Below are 16004 nucleotides of genomic sequence, written 5' to 3' on the forward strand. Positions count from 1 at the left end.
CTGACTGTCATAGGCAATCCCAGAACAGAACACTAGGATAAATAGAAAGAGAGAGAAATATACTGGGAGCAAATGCTGAAGGTAGGAGGGGAGAAGAGGGGAGAAGCGTGAGGTAGAAGAGCCAGGGATTATGGAACCAGTCAGGATGCCTGGCCTTTCAAAGGAGGCACTGGTAATAACGTGTATATTTGGTAAGATTTCAATTCTATTTTATTTAACACAGTTGTTGAGTCGAGAGGAAAAGAAAACTCTCTGATCTTGTAGAGGAAAGCAGGGTTAAAGACGCAAAGACAGGCTAAAGAGTGCATTCTGCTCTTTTCTCGTTTATAATGTTTTACTGAAAATACTGAAATAGGAAAGGCTGCCATTTTCCAGCAAAACTCTTAGGGCTAGAAGTGAGATGAAGTGCTCCTCCCTTTTAAATAATATTTTTAAATGATTGAAAATATAATAATCTGATAATGAATATATAACTCCAGATTTAGGATGAACCTGATCTTAACACTTCGTCTGGAGCACCCAAGGGAAGACATACTATGCTTTTCAATATAAGTGGTAGTTCTAATTCAAAATAAACACTAGTGCACTGCAGTCATGTACACAGCAGTTTTAATCAATAGACTCTTCAGCCAAAAGATATTACATGTTTTTACATATTAATTCTCTGGTTTTAACATAATTTGCATGATCATACTCCTTTCTTATGGGGTCAGTCATTTCAACTTTATTTATAATCTCTACCTCCTAGCTTTATCTGCTGTTAACAGCTGTAGGAGTTAATTGAGAGGTGGAGTGAGGTCTTCTCTCTATTACTTTCTCTTTCAAACAACTGCTAGTCAGCACTGTTGTGTATCTAATATTGTTATGTGGATACCATTGGACTCTGAAATCGACACACCAGATATAGAATTTATTTTAGAAAATGAGGATATTTGCCATGCAGATTTCCCCATCTGAGCTATTCATCTAGGCTGCATCTAGTCAATGGAGAAAAATAAGCACTTCTGTTCATCTCACCTATCTATTTTAGATAGACATCTAAAATAAGTCAAATGAATTGCAGCCTAAGATTGCCTAGTTTTCCCCGTTCACCATGAACGGAGATTAGCATGAGTGGTGCAGTTGTAGATGTTTATACTGTAGACATAGGAAGATGGGTGAGATGAATCTGGCCACTGCCATGGCATTTTCAGCAGTTCTCTCTGTTTTGTAATTGACAGGTTATGCTGCGGCTGAGCAGGTCCCACGCAGGGCAATAAATGAAGTAACCACTGCCTATGTTGCAATATCTTCTTAGAAAAAGCAGCAGGTGTTCCCATCATTATTCAGTTAATGCAGAATGGCATAATGGCAAAATAATCTTTTACAGCTTCAGAATGCAATATTGCTATGGTCTGGATAACCTAAAAAAGGTTCTGAAGATATTCAGGACTCAATTTCGCTATTGCTTGAGGCTTTTGCTACAGGAAAACAGTCTAGTTGAGATTTAGACATCAATTCTAGTTGAGATTTAGACATCAATAAGACAATCAATCACAGGGCTGAAGGAGCTTTAAAGAGATTAAAGCGACCTAGTGCAGCCAAACTCCTGAGGCCAGCTCATCTTTAGTGAGATTATTCTTGCTTTTGCAAAGCTCCCAAGTTGGAGACTTCAAACCATTAGTATCTACGTTGATGCTTTCTTTTTGTAATTTACAGCCATTACTTGTCTTCTCTACTATGGGTTTGAACAACAGGTGAACCTCCTTCTCTTCCACCTTTTACTTAATAGACTGCTGTCATGTCACCACGAAGTCCCCCATTCTCTAGGCTAATCAGTCTCATTTTGTCTGATTTTTTGCATACGGCACAGTGACTTTTCTCAGTATGTCTCAGTTCTGTCCAACCGCTCCACACCCATTTGCTGTCGCATCCAAAACCAGGCATGGTACTGTAATAAGGCCTTGCCAGGCCTGAGTAAGGTGGAAGGACCGGCTCACACGTTCTGCAGCTTCACGTTGCTGTTTATAAGTCCCAGTCCGATGTTTGATTTTCTTGCAGCAATATGACGCTGTTTGCCTGTGCTCAGGAATCATCTCAGGTAATCAGATAATCCACAGATGCTTTCCTACAATGCACTACTTGTTTCAGATTGAATCGCCACTTTTCAAGACTCCACTCTGAATTCAAACCTGTCCTCTGGCAAGCTAGGTCCCTTCCCTCTAGACCATCTTTGAATTTAGTAAGCCATGTAGTCACTTCTATCACTCCTCTCAACAATGCAAATATTAAACAATACCATGCCAGGACAGGCCCTTGACAAACATCTCTCAGCACACCTCCATCTTGACTCTGAGTCAGTGCTAATTACTCTGAATATGCTTTTCCAACTGGTTTTGTTACCAGGCAATAGCATTTTTATCTAAACCATCTTCTCCAATTTGCTCAGTCTGTTATGAGAAACCCTAAAAAATTCCTAGTAGTTGACATCTACTGCCTTTTATCTGTCCACAAGATCTGTTAGGCTGCTGTATGAGGAGACTGGACTGGTCTGATACAATTTGGTCTTGACATATCTGCAGAGAAGCAGACAGGTACGTTAATAAAAGGACTTAAGTGCCACCTAACTGTCATTTCAGATATCTAAGACACATATCCTCAAAACTTATAGCTTCTAATAATCTAAAGTCCCTGGCTTTTACGTTTCTTCTAGGAAGTGTGTATTTTTGCAAATGCAGTCTGCACCCCAGTAACATTTAGTTCTTAAATCCCAGCAGGATTAAAAGTCTCTGACTGAAGCTATGCAGAAAATAAATGAAGATTTAATGGGAGACATATGACGAAGAAATTATGTCATTCATCCAGGACAGAGACCTTCAAGTTCTGATTGCTGTTCAGAACAGTTTCTGTATTTTCCATTAGAATGTCACTGGATTAAAAAAAACAGATGGATATTAGGCTGAACTTAAATTTCTCTTTCTAAAATACCCTTTTAACAGAGGAATTGTGTGTACTGCAGTGTAATGATGCAGCTTGTTGTGATTAGTCACTAAAATGTTAGGAACTACAGAGGCATTAATTGTAAACTGTAATTGCTGGGGGGTTTTTTCCCCCTGAGGTATAGCATCTGCTAAACACAAAAAGCACCAAACCACCAAGAAACAAATACTAACCTCACTGGAGCTGTAATTTCTGACTTCGCTTATTTTTATAGCCTTGTTGACATTAAATTAAATGTTATATGAATAATACTGCATTTCTCTTTTAGAATTTTTATTTCTGTTGTGTTTGTTGGCTTTCATCTGTCACAGTTAACTGTTAATCAAGAAGAAAAGCATGCAGGTACCGATGTGTAAGCACAAAATCAGGTAGTGGCGGAGCAAATCTCAGACACTGATTCAGCATGGTTTATGTACCAAGCAGGCTGGAGCATCTAAAACTAGGCTGTTTCCCTGTGTTTCACTCTATGAAAAATCTCAGTTTTGAATTAGTACTGCACTAATCCTACAGCACTGGACACAAGTTATCCTTGGAGCAGTTTATGTTGAATTTGGGACTTCTTTGGGGACGCTCTGTCATACGCAGATTTTATGATCTTTAATAGTATGCAGCTTTTCCTTAAATCAAGCCATTTACAAAGTACTTCTGCTCTGCCCTGTCTTCACTAAATGCGTAAGAATTTAGCTCTGACACTTCAGTACTTCAAATTTGGCCAACAGGTTCAGAGCTCTTCAAATGGTCACATGGACAGTGTGATAGAAACATGTTCAGTGTAAGTATAAAGAGTCAATTCTATCAAAAATTATTAAAAAGATGAACAAGGCTGAGACTGACATTTCTACAACCCCTGGAAGAATTTCCCTTAAGGAAAGAAATTCTGCCAGTCTACAATGATAAATATTGACTTTTACTCTGAATCCTAAAGAGTGGAGGTAAGAAACCACCACACCAAAAACTTGACATGCCTATAATCCATGTTGCCTAACCCATGTTAATGATCTTCTATTCAGAAGGTGAGACTCACAGTTTTTTACACCTAGCAAATACCACGTTAGCAGAAAGTAAAGACTTCTAGAAGGAACATGAGGCTGTAAGAGAGCACACGTACCAGCGCCACTCCTTCTGAATGGCAGAAAGCTGGAAAGTTTATGTCGACTTTGAAATGGTCCATATAGCATCCATTCATGCCACCATATGCAGCAAACCACGAAACACTTCTTAACCTTCAGTGAACGATTAAAAGATTCAAGCATCACGTACTCTGAAAAAAGAAAGGGGAAGATCAAGAATACGACTAATGCCTAGGCACTTGAAACAGTGTGTGCGGTTGTCTGCATAAATATATTATTTTTCTGCTTGCTTCTGAAATTAATTGTGTAGTTTTTATAGCTTATAGTTGCTTGTCATGACATATTCCACTCAGAAAAGAGGGTGTATTTCAGAAAAGGATTAAGTAAAGCAATCTGTAGAAATATTACGGTATCTGTAATGAATGCATTATAATACCTAGAAAGAAATTAGAATCCTCAGTTCTGCAAATACTTATGGCCGTATTTAACCTATATCAAATATTTGTTCCTTTCGAAAAATAAGGAATGTCTTTGATGTTTCATTATATTATACATACATATATGTGTACACATGCATATATTTATTTTAAAATGTCACTGTGTTAAGAAAAACCTCTAAAGTATATCTGTATTGAATGTACTGTATGAACCACATCTTGAAATTATGTGGAAAAGCCATGTCCTGAATATGTAGAGACTGCAAAATTGTATTAATTATATTTTAAAAGTTGGAATTTTCTGCATAAAAACACACAGAGGACAATATCTTGATCACAGAATCACAGAACCCGTGAGGTTGGAAAGGATTTCTGGAAGTCATCTGGTCCATGCTCAAGCAGGGTCAGCTAGGGAAGGTTGCTGAGGGACATGTCCTGGCAGTTTTTAAGTATCTCCATGGATGGAGCCTCCACAGCCTCTCTGGACAACCTGTCCCAGGGTTTGACCACCCCCATGGTAAAAAAGGTTTTCTAATGCTTAAATGGAATTACTTGTATTGTAATGTGAGCCCATTGCTTCTCATCCTGTCACTGGGCACCACTGAGAAGAGCCTGGCTGTGTCTTCCTTACTCAGCCCCCATCAGATATTTATACACATTTATAAGGCTCACCTGAGCCTTCTCTTCTCCAGGCTAAAGCATCCCAGCCCTCAGAGCTAGAGAGACCGAGCCCTCTCTTAGGTCAGACGCTTCGGTCCCTTAATCGTCTTTGTGGTCCTTCACTAGACTTGCTCCAGTATGTCCATGTCTCTCTTGTACTGGAGAGCCCCGCACTGGGCCCAGCACTCCAGGTGTGTCTCACCAGTGCTGAGGAGAGGGGCAGGATCACCTCCTGGCAACGCGCTTCCTCATGCAGCCCTGGGTGCTGTTGGCCCTCTTTGCTGCATGGGCGCACTGCTGGCTGCTGACAGTTGTGTCAGGTTTCCTGGTGGAAATCCTGAGAGCTCCATCTTCTACCCATGGAAACGGGAAAATATTTTAACACATTTCCTAACCTTAAAACATTTGAAACGTGGAGTTTTTTGGAACACATTATGCAAAATACACCACAAGAATTATGACTGTGGTTTTGCAAAGACCTTTATGGGTGTCAATTAAACTTCCACATAATCAAAGTTTTAAGAATGTTTGGGGTTTTTTTCAGTATCTTTCTCATTGGTAATCTCTTCTAATCCACAGCTAACATTCATTAAAATAAATCTGGCGAAACTGATTGTAAAATGTATTAAAAACATTACTTTAAAACATATAAACCTATTAAAGTATGCATTTTGTTACATCTCCCTTTCTTTATTTCTTTACTTTTGTGTCCTTTTAGAAGGAAAACGCCTTGCTTGAAAAAGCATGAGTGAAAAAAGTATAATCTTTTGAAGTGGAAGTTCCTGGTCTTTGTAGTTTAAAGATTAGCCTTTTATTAGATGATCGCAACTGCTGAGCAACCAATTTGTGTCAGTCCCACGAGAATCCTTTAAATTAAGTTTAGCGATACATCACTGAGAAGATTAAAGACTTTTTGGAGCTCTAAAAGAAAAGACTGTATTGGATGAAAATTAGGACATAGTCCTTTTCATTATTTTCTTCCTGATGAAAACTGTTCTAAATTCATTTGTATATAGGGGCATTCAGACATGTATGTATCTCTGTCTATATAAACCTATATGCACATGCAGTCACGGCAAGGTGAACAAAGATTTCAGCTATGGAGGTTTCAGGGTTTTAGCCTTGTCATTAGCACTAGTAGGTATATATGTGACAAATTCCCATGTCACTTACGTTGTAGCTGTAGGACTCGAGCATGCTTTGCAGAATGTACATTGCTCATATAAAAGCTCGCCATGGCATTCACACAAGGTACAGTTGTATCAGGACAGAAGGAAAGAAAAACTGTACTAGATGTAGTACAACGGATGAACCTGATAAAGCTGAGGTTAGGCCACCTAAGACAGGATATTAAGGAAACAAAGATACAGAGGGAATGTGATGCTTAAGCAGGGTTGTTCTGCTCATGAAATAAGAATTAAAACTACATGATGATGATGGTAGTCTTTGGGGATGTATTTTGATGCTATTCCAAATTCCTTACCACCAGCACATCATTTTGATACACCTTATGTCCCGTACTGATGATTATCAGGCACATGCGTTAGGGTTGTGCTGGCAAGCAGTAAAGTTGGCCTCGCCTTTACCACCAAGCAGATATTGTGGTTGTTTTGTTTAAGTTTGAGATCTTCTCACAGCGACTTTGCGAGCACTGCAGCCCTCCAGCCTCGACACAGACATGTCAATATTTCCCAGCTGAAGACAACAGCAGTAACAAGGAAACCACCCATTACTCACCTTGATGGCAACTAACAGCACAGCTGACAGTAGCCATACAATTATTAGCACTAATCTCTTTCTCCCATTTCCTCCCGCAATCAGGCAGGGGCCATATCGGCTTCTGTACCTCGGCCTGTCAGGCTGATTTCAGATAAGATTAAGGAAACAATAGAGGTTAAATCCCACATTGCTAATATGCGAAGACTAGCAGGGTAGTGAGGGTAAAAATAAATGTGGTAAAAGTCCAAGGCATCTGTCACATCTTAGTGGAAAGTATCCAATAGCTAATGCGAAGTACCTAATACCCAAATACCTACTGTGACTGGCAGCCTTCCATCAGAAATGCTCCTTCTAAAAGAGCTTCTGAAAATGTCATCAAAGAATAGTTCAATAATCTTCAGAAATCTGGAGCATATTGTAGCCTCCACAGATATGCTGAACCCTACTGCAGAGCAATTCTTCTCCTTTACAGTAAATTAATACTTTCTTTTTGTATCTATCTGATGAATATTTTATTTAAAAAAGCAAATAAAAAGTAACATACCAATATGCATTACATATTTCCCTCCAAAGTTGATGCTGAAAGAACAGCAAAATCCAGAGGCCAAAGTAAAGATTATGTGTGCCTTATTACTGAGGTTTGAATGAAGTGGTTTTCTTTGAAATCTGTTCATTTTCTTCTGACAGCTTTACATTGCATGATTTCAAAGAGCAGAAAGTGCTTAAAACAAGTTAGCAAGATAAGAGAACTAAGCCCCATATCTGTGACAGACCCTGTGTTACTGTGCAAGCCACTTCAGTCTTTCTTTTTTTCAAAGACAGTAGAAACGTGTTTTTTATTCCCCATTCAACCACCCTGAAGTGCCAGCCTCAGGCCTGATTGTGGGGAATCTTTTGTATCTTCACACTTGCATGTAAAGAATATGGAAAATGTTCAGCATTTCTGAAAAAAACAGGCTATTAATATTTTGAGTTGGACATCTAGTTGCTGAGATATTCGCAATTTATTTAGGAATTTCCCCACGTCATTTTGTATCTCAGTTGCATATACTGAAACGAAGAGACTATAATCTTTTCCTGGCTGTGTTTTTGGAAGAAAAGTTTCAAAGCCAGGAACTTGGAGAACCCTCAGGAACTGCGCTCATTGGCACAATGAAAAAAGAGCATGAGTTTTTGTTTAGCACCATTTAGTTGTAAATTATATCTGAATCGATTGATTGGTAAGAATATAAGGAAATATTGCAGAGATGCTGTATCATACATATTCACCTTTTATACCGAATGAGACAGGAATTCATAGAAAAAACCACTGAGCTCATGTAAAGGTTCACATAACGCATAAGAGTAGGGTGACAAAACTAAGGTAACACAATAATACTTAAATTTAAAGACTTGCAACTGCAGTAAGTACTAGTATCCTTTTTGCGCAGCGTTTATGCAGATTTTCATATATACTTAAGGAAAACTGAAACATCTTCCCAACCTGTAGAACTGTCAGTAAACTGAGGAATTTTGTGTTCACGTGATCGTCTCTCACCTGGGCCAAATGAGTAACTGTGGGCATCAATAGGTATTATCATGTGTGACAAATAGCCAATACAGGACCACACAATTTGCTTTCTAAAAATGTTATTTATTTTGGTTTTCTCCTTTGTTTTGCTATAGGAAGGCTGTGGCTACGTGAGTTTAAGCAGCTATATGCATCTGGCTATATGCATCCACAGAATGTGGGCTGGACTGGTGAGAGATTGCATTTTTGACTCAGGAGAGAATCTGGGCAACTTCTGCTTCTCTGAAGTGACACTCGAGTCACCTGTCCTGTGGTACAAACCTGATATCCTGGTACTAGCTTATAGAGAAAACAATTTCATGGGAAAGTTAAATATTCTAATTTGTGGGACTAGATTCACAGAAAAGTTGAGATGTGCTTACTGAGAGGAACTGCTAATTTTATATTCACCCAACCCATGATCTGATGTGACTGCTTCTTAAACAAACCCCAGTGTAACCTGGAGTAACCTAATGTCCAAAGTTACAAGCTCTGGACCGGTATCTAGAGCTCACAGTACCTCAGTGCTCAACAGAGTGTAAACATACTCTCATGTCATCCTCTTAATTTCTCTCCTGCTCTGTTTTTTTGTCAGATATAAACATTTTTGTTTGTACAGAAAAATCTGTCTGAGCTCCAAGCTACCTTTTGTGCCAGATCTCAAGTTCCTACTCTCTTCTGTGGAGGGATATAGGGACAGTATTCCCATTAAAAAAATGGTTAGAAAAGTTGTTTCTCATTAGAAGTCCCTAATTTTGTCCTTTTGCATCCTCAAAAATGCCTGTATCATTTTCCAGAAACGTTTGAGTCGTGAAAGAGATCAAGCATAGGAAATAATAGCCTTAATGATTAAACTACAAGCTATTGAAAATAGACTTGTAAGATACAGAAGCTAATTTCAACCTTCAGCCTTGCTGTATGCTCTATTTTAAGCTCTATAATTAAAATTACCTTTCTGACGTGTTTCATTCACTTGGGAATTCAACAAGAGTAGTCTTCAGCTCGGTGGTGTCTGACTCTAAAACTCTTACTTTAATTTGAAAATTTTTAATATCATGGTAAATATTTTGCATGATTTGGGAGCAATGAAAAGGAACTTGCATGCATCAGCTTCATGGATGATAGGCTTGGATATAGTCAGAATTCAAATTATCTCTGCAAATACACATCTGGAATTCAAATAACCACAGATTTTTAAATGGATTGTTAGCATTGTTAGCCTTCTTACAGCAGCATCAGCTGCAACAAAATTTTTCAAAGAAAGAGTACTCTTAAGCTGTTTTAATGCATTACCCTCAACTCGGTAAGACTCCACAGCAGCAGAGTTGAAGGGCAAATTGTTTCTTTTTTTGTAAAATTTGCCGTTGAAACATGATTTTCATTCTTTTCTTTTAGTAGTAGTCCACGGCAGCACTGGAATATGGAGTAACATATGGTCATTTCTGTATGTTTACAAGAAAACCCATTTTTCAAATAAACAGCCATTAGCAAAACAATACGGGCTTCTAATCTTACTAATCCTCTAAAAGATTGCTGGGACTGGGTAGGGGTATACAAAGCTCATGCCAGCCCGTGTCTCCATTTTATTATAATAACAGAAAGCTGTTGTCCCCGCTTCATATTCCCCCGCCCCGCCTTCCTCCCACGGTGATTGCTATGAGTGGTTGTTGTAGGAAATACGAAGTGAGGTCAGTGGCTGCTGTTCCTCCACGAGTGCTGCAGGCTGCAGCTATGCCTCTTTCATCCTTACGGTCGGATCCTAAATGACTTGTGACTCTTTCCAGGGAGCAAATTCCTCACAGGCATCAAGTACCCAGGGGTGTAGGTATGCGGATGAGCTACAGGTATAAACTGATCGTAGGAAGAGTGTGTTACGGAATAACAGGCAGCTGATGATTACAAACGCACAGGGTGCTGAATGCACTCTGTTTCTGCTTTTGGCACGTTTTCTGTTCCTGTTTTGTTTTCTGAGGCCCTGGCTCTAGCGAAGGATGTTTGAATCAAGCAAAGGGAGAGACAGGGACGTTCTGTGCAGTGCAGAGACACCCGCTGGTATATTTAAGCGAAAAATTACCCTGTCTCAAAATGTGTAGGACAGCTATCTTAACTTCTGGCAATGAAATCAGAAACTGAAATTACTGAACGTTAGGGAATAACATCCTTTGGAGAGTATCCTAAATATTGAATGCCCTGTGGCAGTATATGGCTGCCTGTGCGGTACATGTGAGGACACATGCCGAGCAGCCTAGCACTCCCTTCAGCAAATCATCCTAAAGTTGACTTTCGTGTTTTGGTGCTTCTAGCTGCAAAATGCAGCTGGAGGCAGTTTTGGAACCGAACGCCATTCAAAGCCTGCCAGGGGCTGAAACGGTTTTATGGTCCTCACTGTAAGAAAGCAGTTAAGGTGCCTAAAAACTGCAGTTCAGATGAAGTCTGTATCAGAGTTTCAAAGCTCACCAATGTTTCGAATGGCTTCTGTTCTGTTACTATACACTGTTTGCCAATATGTATAATCTAACCTGTTTATCCTAATATGCTCTGCTATTCAGTCTTTATTTCCCATTTTTTCTGCACCTTTGGTACCACCCAGTTTTCTCCCTGGCATGCAACCTCCGTCCCTGTTGCTTTGAGAGCACACCCACAGCGACAGCTCTTCTCCTCTTCTGCATGTTTGTGTACGCATACAATGCTCAGTATTGGATTAAGACACAGGAATTAAAGACCCAAGCCTAAATCTCCAACTCTGGAATGATTAAATGAGAATCTATTAGGGATTTTTTATGAACTATCTTTTTTATCCTTGAACAAGCAGCTTCTGCCCCATATGGTTGTGAGAGTATGATCTCACTGTAGTTGACATAACAGTATTTGCTGCAATCTGCAGACTGTAAAGCCGTAAGGTCAGTGGTTATTTTGTGTTTCAGAGGAGCGAGTTCAAACCCTTTCAGACATGCAAGAACTACCCGAGATGACAGCTACAAGTGAAGCAGTCCTGACTTACTTCCTCCTGCCCCTCCTTACCTCAAGTTGCTGGAAAAAAAGTACTCCAGATGCCTCCCTACTGCAGAGACCTCATTTCTCATAAGGGCAAATGTATGCGCTTTGGTGTTACTCCTAACATAAAGGATTGATCATGGAGCAACAAGGGGGCTCAGGCTGTCAGGCTGAGGGCCTTGGACTAGCTGAAGGTTTCCACTCTCTGGTCCTTATTGCTGTGCAGGTGGCATAGCCTAGTCAAGTGTTACTTGTGCTCTGCCAGCTAGTGACTGTGTGTTATCTGTCACTCTCTGTAAATTTGAAGTGTCATGGTTGCAGCCCCTGCTCCCCCCAAAAGTTGTGTTTCATATACAGTGGGAACTCACATCTTGTAGTTTTGCAGGTTGCCTGTTCCATCCCTCATGAGTCCTTCCTGCAGCACCTGTCACAAATTTGGCAGCTCGTGACAGGTCATTTCTGGCCCTGTTTGCTTTCCTCCAAGCAGGCGAGCAGCAAGCCCCATACTTATTTTGGGACAGGGCACCTTCCTGCCTGTGCATTCTCCCAGCCCTTTTGTCTTTTCTTCCCTCTGGGAGTTTTGATTTCTGCAGCAATTTACAAAGTGGAAAATGCCACAGGACTTGGGCTGAAGGGAGAGGCAGGAGCTTTAAAAATAAGTACCATCTAGCCTTTGTGGTAATGAAGAATTAAGAAATATGATCCTGCATAGAAGATGCAAAGTACAGAAAACAATTTGAGGCTTAAGAAAAATCCTGTCATTTCAAAATTGTTCCCCGAACTTGGGAGGAGGGTGTTCATCGAAGGTTTGGACCTGGCGTTACCGGGCACATCTCTCAGGGACGCCGAGCATCGCGCCTCTTGCCCAGCCGCACCCGCGAGGTCCGCCCCGCCTCCCGACGCCTGTTCTGCTGTGGCTGGATGCGGGGGCAGTGGAGGGGCACGGCCCGGGCACGGTCAGCGGCTTCAGTCGGGCGTCACCCTCCCTCCGGGCAGGTGCAGAGCGCACGCCCGTCCCTGCGAGCGTGTCTGAGTGCGTGCGTCTGTCTGTCTGTCTGTCACCGGGCGCCGCACACGCTCGCAGGGGAGCGCGGAGTGCTGTGCCGCCTGCAGCCGTGTGTCGCAGCGAGCGGGACAGGCGCGGGCGGAGGGGCGCTGAAACCCCTCCGCGTCCCCGGCGCTGCTCACCCCCGCCCCTCCGGGCTGGAGGGCCGACCCTCCCGCTGCCTCACCCCGCTCCCCCGTCCCCCGAGGCCGCGCACCCACCGCAGCCAGGGCTGCCGGCTGGGCCGCCCCTTCGCCCCCTCACCTCGCCAGGCTCAGACCCTCCCCGCCGCTCTCCTCGCGCCACACTCCTTCCCTCGCCTGTCCCCACTCCTCTCCCCCCTCACCGCTCCCCGCTCTCCCTCACGCCTCGCCTCGCCTCCCCTCACCCCCGCGCTCCCTCGCGCGCGCGCACGAGTGACATCACCCCTGTCCAATCAGCCGCCGCCGCTCTCCGCGCCCCGCTCGGCCCCGGCGGCCCCGCGCGCGGCGGTGGGGGGCGCGCGGGCGGCGGGCCGTGCCGTGCCGTGCCGTGCCGTGCCGTGCCGTGCCGAGCCGAGCCAGGTGCGCGCAGCCGAGGCGGCGGCGGCGGGGTGACAGCCCGGCTGTGCGGCAGCACTGCGCAGGTAAGGTACGGCTCGCTTCCCGGCGGCGGCGGTGTGCTGCTGCGCCCCCCGCCCGCTCTGCGCAGCGGGGTCCCGCTATAGAGACGCGAGGAAGAGCCGCCGCCGGTGCGCTGCCTCCTGTGAGGGGAGAGAGCAGCCCCCGGCAGCGGGGCCGGGCAGCCAACTTTCCCGGGGCGGCCGGGGGAGGTGGGGCAGGTGTGGGGCGGCGGGCGGCCGCGGCCCCTCGCCCCGCGGCTGGAGAGCCCCGAGCTCCCCCGCGGACGCAGTACCGGAGCCCGGGCCTGGGCGGGCGGCGGGGCCCGCTCCTGTGAGGCGGCCGGGGGCGGTGGTCGTTGCTGGGGGGGAGGGCGGAGGGAGGGAGGAGCCGCCCCCTCGCAGGGCGACGGGGCGCTGGGGACGGGGTTGCGCGGAGCCCGGGGCTGCCGAAAACGGGCCGCCTTCCCTGGGTAATCCGCTCGCCAACGCGGTCCCCTCGCCGGCGCGGGGGGAGAGGCGAGGCTGCCCCGCATCCCTGCGGCGCACGGCTCGCCGCGGGGCCGGGGAGGCTGCCGCAGGGAAAACCTGACCCTCCGCCTCGCCTCTGGTTCTTGCTGGCGCACGTACGGATTTTGGCAGCGTGTAGAAAAATGTCTCTGTGCTGTCTCCTTGTAGCGCATCGTTTCGGCAGCGCCGCTGCTGCGCGGGTTGTCTTGCAGAGCAGCCTGCACGCCCAGGGGCAGCCCTGCTCCGTCTCTCCTCGTTCGCGTTTTGGGTGTATTTAATGGTGATCAGCTGAAAAGGGAGGTTTTTTCACTGCACCTTCTTGCGGTAAAAATAACAGTGTTTCACTTTGTTTTCCCCTTGTAAAATGCTAATTATGCTTCTTTTCTGTGTCACTTTTCCGTAAACGGCAGTAATTCAGACTGACTGTAGTAACACCTGCTGGTGAGAACAGAAATACCACTTGCGGACATTGCCATTGCTGAGCTCTGCTAAAAGTCACCTGAAGGGGCTGAGCCGTGATGCCGTGCCTGAGCTGCAGACTGAGTGAGGGGCTTTTTAAGAATTCCATCTGCTCTATGAAGCCCTGCTTAATTCTGCTTATAAAACCTACCAGAGATTATGTATGCCGTTGATCAACTATGCTCCATTTAGTAATGAAAGTAAACTATTGTATTAAAGCACATAAAATATATTGAAGAGGTTCTTTAGGGTTTTAAAAGTAAACCGTTATGTAATTACCCGTGCATACAACTTAGGCAAAAAATTGCCTAAAAATGCAGCCACCTGTACAGAGGTGGCTGTATCAAAGGAGGTGTTAACAAATATACTTTACTTAGTATCAGTCTTTTGTATAAAATTACGCATAAACCAGTAAAAATAAAAACAACACAAGACTTTAAATTGCATAAGAGCAGGAGAAAGCTTTCTGAAATAACCTGAAATTATAAAAATTCTCAATTTTTTTCTTCTACCATTAGTACCTTTTAAATATGTTTCTTGCAGTGCAGATATTATGCAGATCCCTATGAAAGGATGATCTTTGGTGCATGTTGTATAAATAATAGTAATTGACCAAAATTTCTTTAATAAGAACTTTCCTTAATGTTGGAGGAGCCTGTTGGTAGTATGGAGCCCTTTTTCGTTTGTTTCCATTTGAATGTGTATTATCAGCATCAGTTGCTTAGTTTTTGTATTTGTGTTCAGAGATAGTTGCCATTGCATCAAAATATACCTTACCCATCCCTAAGTTTTGCAAAAAGTAAAAATAAGAAGCTAAGCAAAACACTTCAGCCATTGTCCATGTTTGTATTATCTGCAGTGCTATTCTAAACTAATAAGAGATTTCCAGTTTTACTTCTGACAGACACCAAAAAGTAATGCAACACAGCTGCATGGTAATGCAAGAACTTACTTGATTTCATAGAATCTTAAATCAAGTATCTTAAACACCTTCTGTAGAAGAAATCCCACATTATTAAGGTTGTGGAACAAAGAGCTTATAAGGGCCGTTTTGAGCATGTCTTTCTGATACAGTCTTAACTACATGATCACATACTATTTTCTGTCTGCAGGAACCCTGTCTCATTTAGTGCATGGGATAGATGGAGCTCACTTAAAACAATTCAGTATTTTTCATTGATCGCTCTGTGAGCCCATGATTTATTTACTCCACAGTACTCAACTCTGCTTTGAAGACAGAACTGATAACATCTGTATGGGCTTTGCTAAAGTGCTTATCATTGAGTGATCAGAATGCCTCACAAATAATTATTAGGTTATCAAATGCTACCTAAGATGAGACAAGACTTTTACAGATGGTGAACAGAGGCACAGAGGGTTAGGTGAAAAGTATTCACTCATTTTTGGTGTCCAGTTTGAAATTTCTACAATTCTTCTAAATATGTTTGCTCAAGTTACAACTGCCACTGCTTTTAGTAACAGTCCTGAGTGCTCCACACATCTGTGAATGTATCTGCAGAGTGGATGGGAAAAAGAGGAATTCACAGTTAATTACAAACTATGGAAGTTTTGGGTTAAATAGCGTGCAAGAGGAATGGGGGAAACTACAAAAGGGAGGGCTTTAATGGTTAGAGCCTTTGTGGCGTATTACAGAGCCCCTGTCCCTTTTTCTTTCTGCAAGCCCTGCCTCATTAACTACACATTTCTTCACTAGGTAAGACAAGAGTTCTACCTGCATTACGTTCTGTATCATCTTCTGTGCATGCTCATCTTGTGCACTGAATGAGGCAAGGTAACTTTGGAGAAGCAGTACATGTTTATTTAAATATTGTATAAAAATGTACGCACTCAAGAGAAGTGAATTATGGTTGCACAGACAACAGTGTTTGTCATTTTATAACTTTTGAGTGGTTGATTTAGTAACCTTAATAATATTCTTTCATGTTGTTTGTGGGGTAAAATGTGCATACATGTCCCATATACT

At 43.1% G+C, this 16004-nt stretch overlaps 1 protein-coding gene and 1 long non-coding RNA gene across 2 annotated transcripts in view; one reads left to right on the forward strand and one right to left on the reverse strand.

The window, feature by feature from the left end:
- Window positions 1-612: 612 nt before the first annotated feature.
- LOC148054543 (uncharacterized) lies at window positions 613-12760 on the reverse strand. The gene is made up of 3 exons (XR_015706714.1): window positions 12718-12760; window positions 4088-4240; window positions 613-2555 (listed from the first exon to the last, which is right to left on the reverse strand). It is a non-coding gene; the product is annotated as an uncharacterized LOC148054543 (long non-coding RNA).
- Window positions 12761-12950: 190 nt separating this feature from the next.
- The window catches only part of CNTN1 (contactin 1), a 270079-nt gene continuing 267025 nt past the window's right edge, over window positions 12951-16004 (forward strand). Inside the window, exon 1 of the mRNA XM_087766507.1 lies at window positions 12951-13078. The gene's annotated coding sequence lies outside the window, so the exon portion shown is untranslated. The remainder of the gene's footprint in view (window positions 13079-16004) is intronic.

Source organism: Nipponia nippon, unplaced genomic scaffold (assembly GCF_047370975.1).
Source record: "Nipponia nippon isolate SJK-2023a ecotype South Korea unplaced genomic scaffold, ASM4737097v1 scaffold_3, whole genome shotgun sequence".
Classification (NCBI taxonomy): Eukaryota; Metazoa; Chordata; class Aves; order Pelecaniformes; family Threskiornithidae; genus Nipponia; species Nipponia nippon.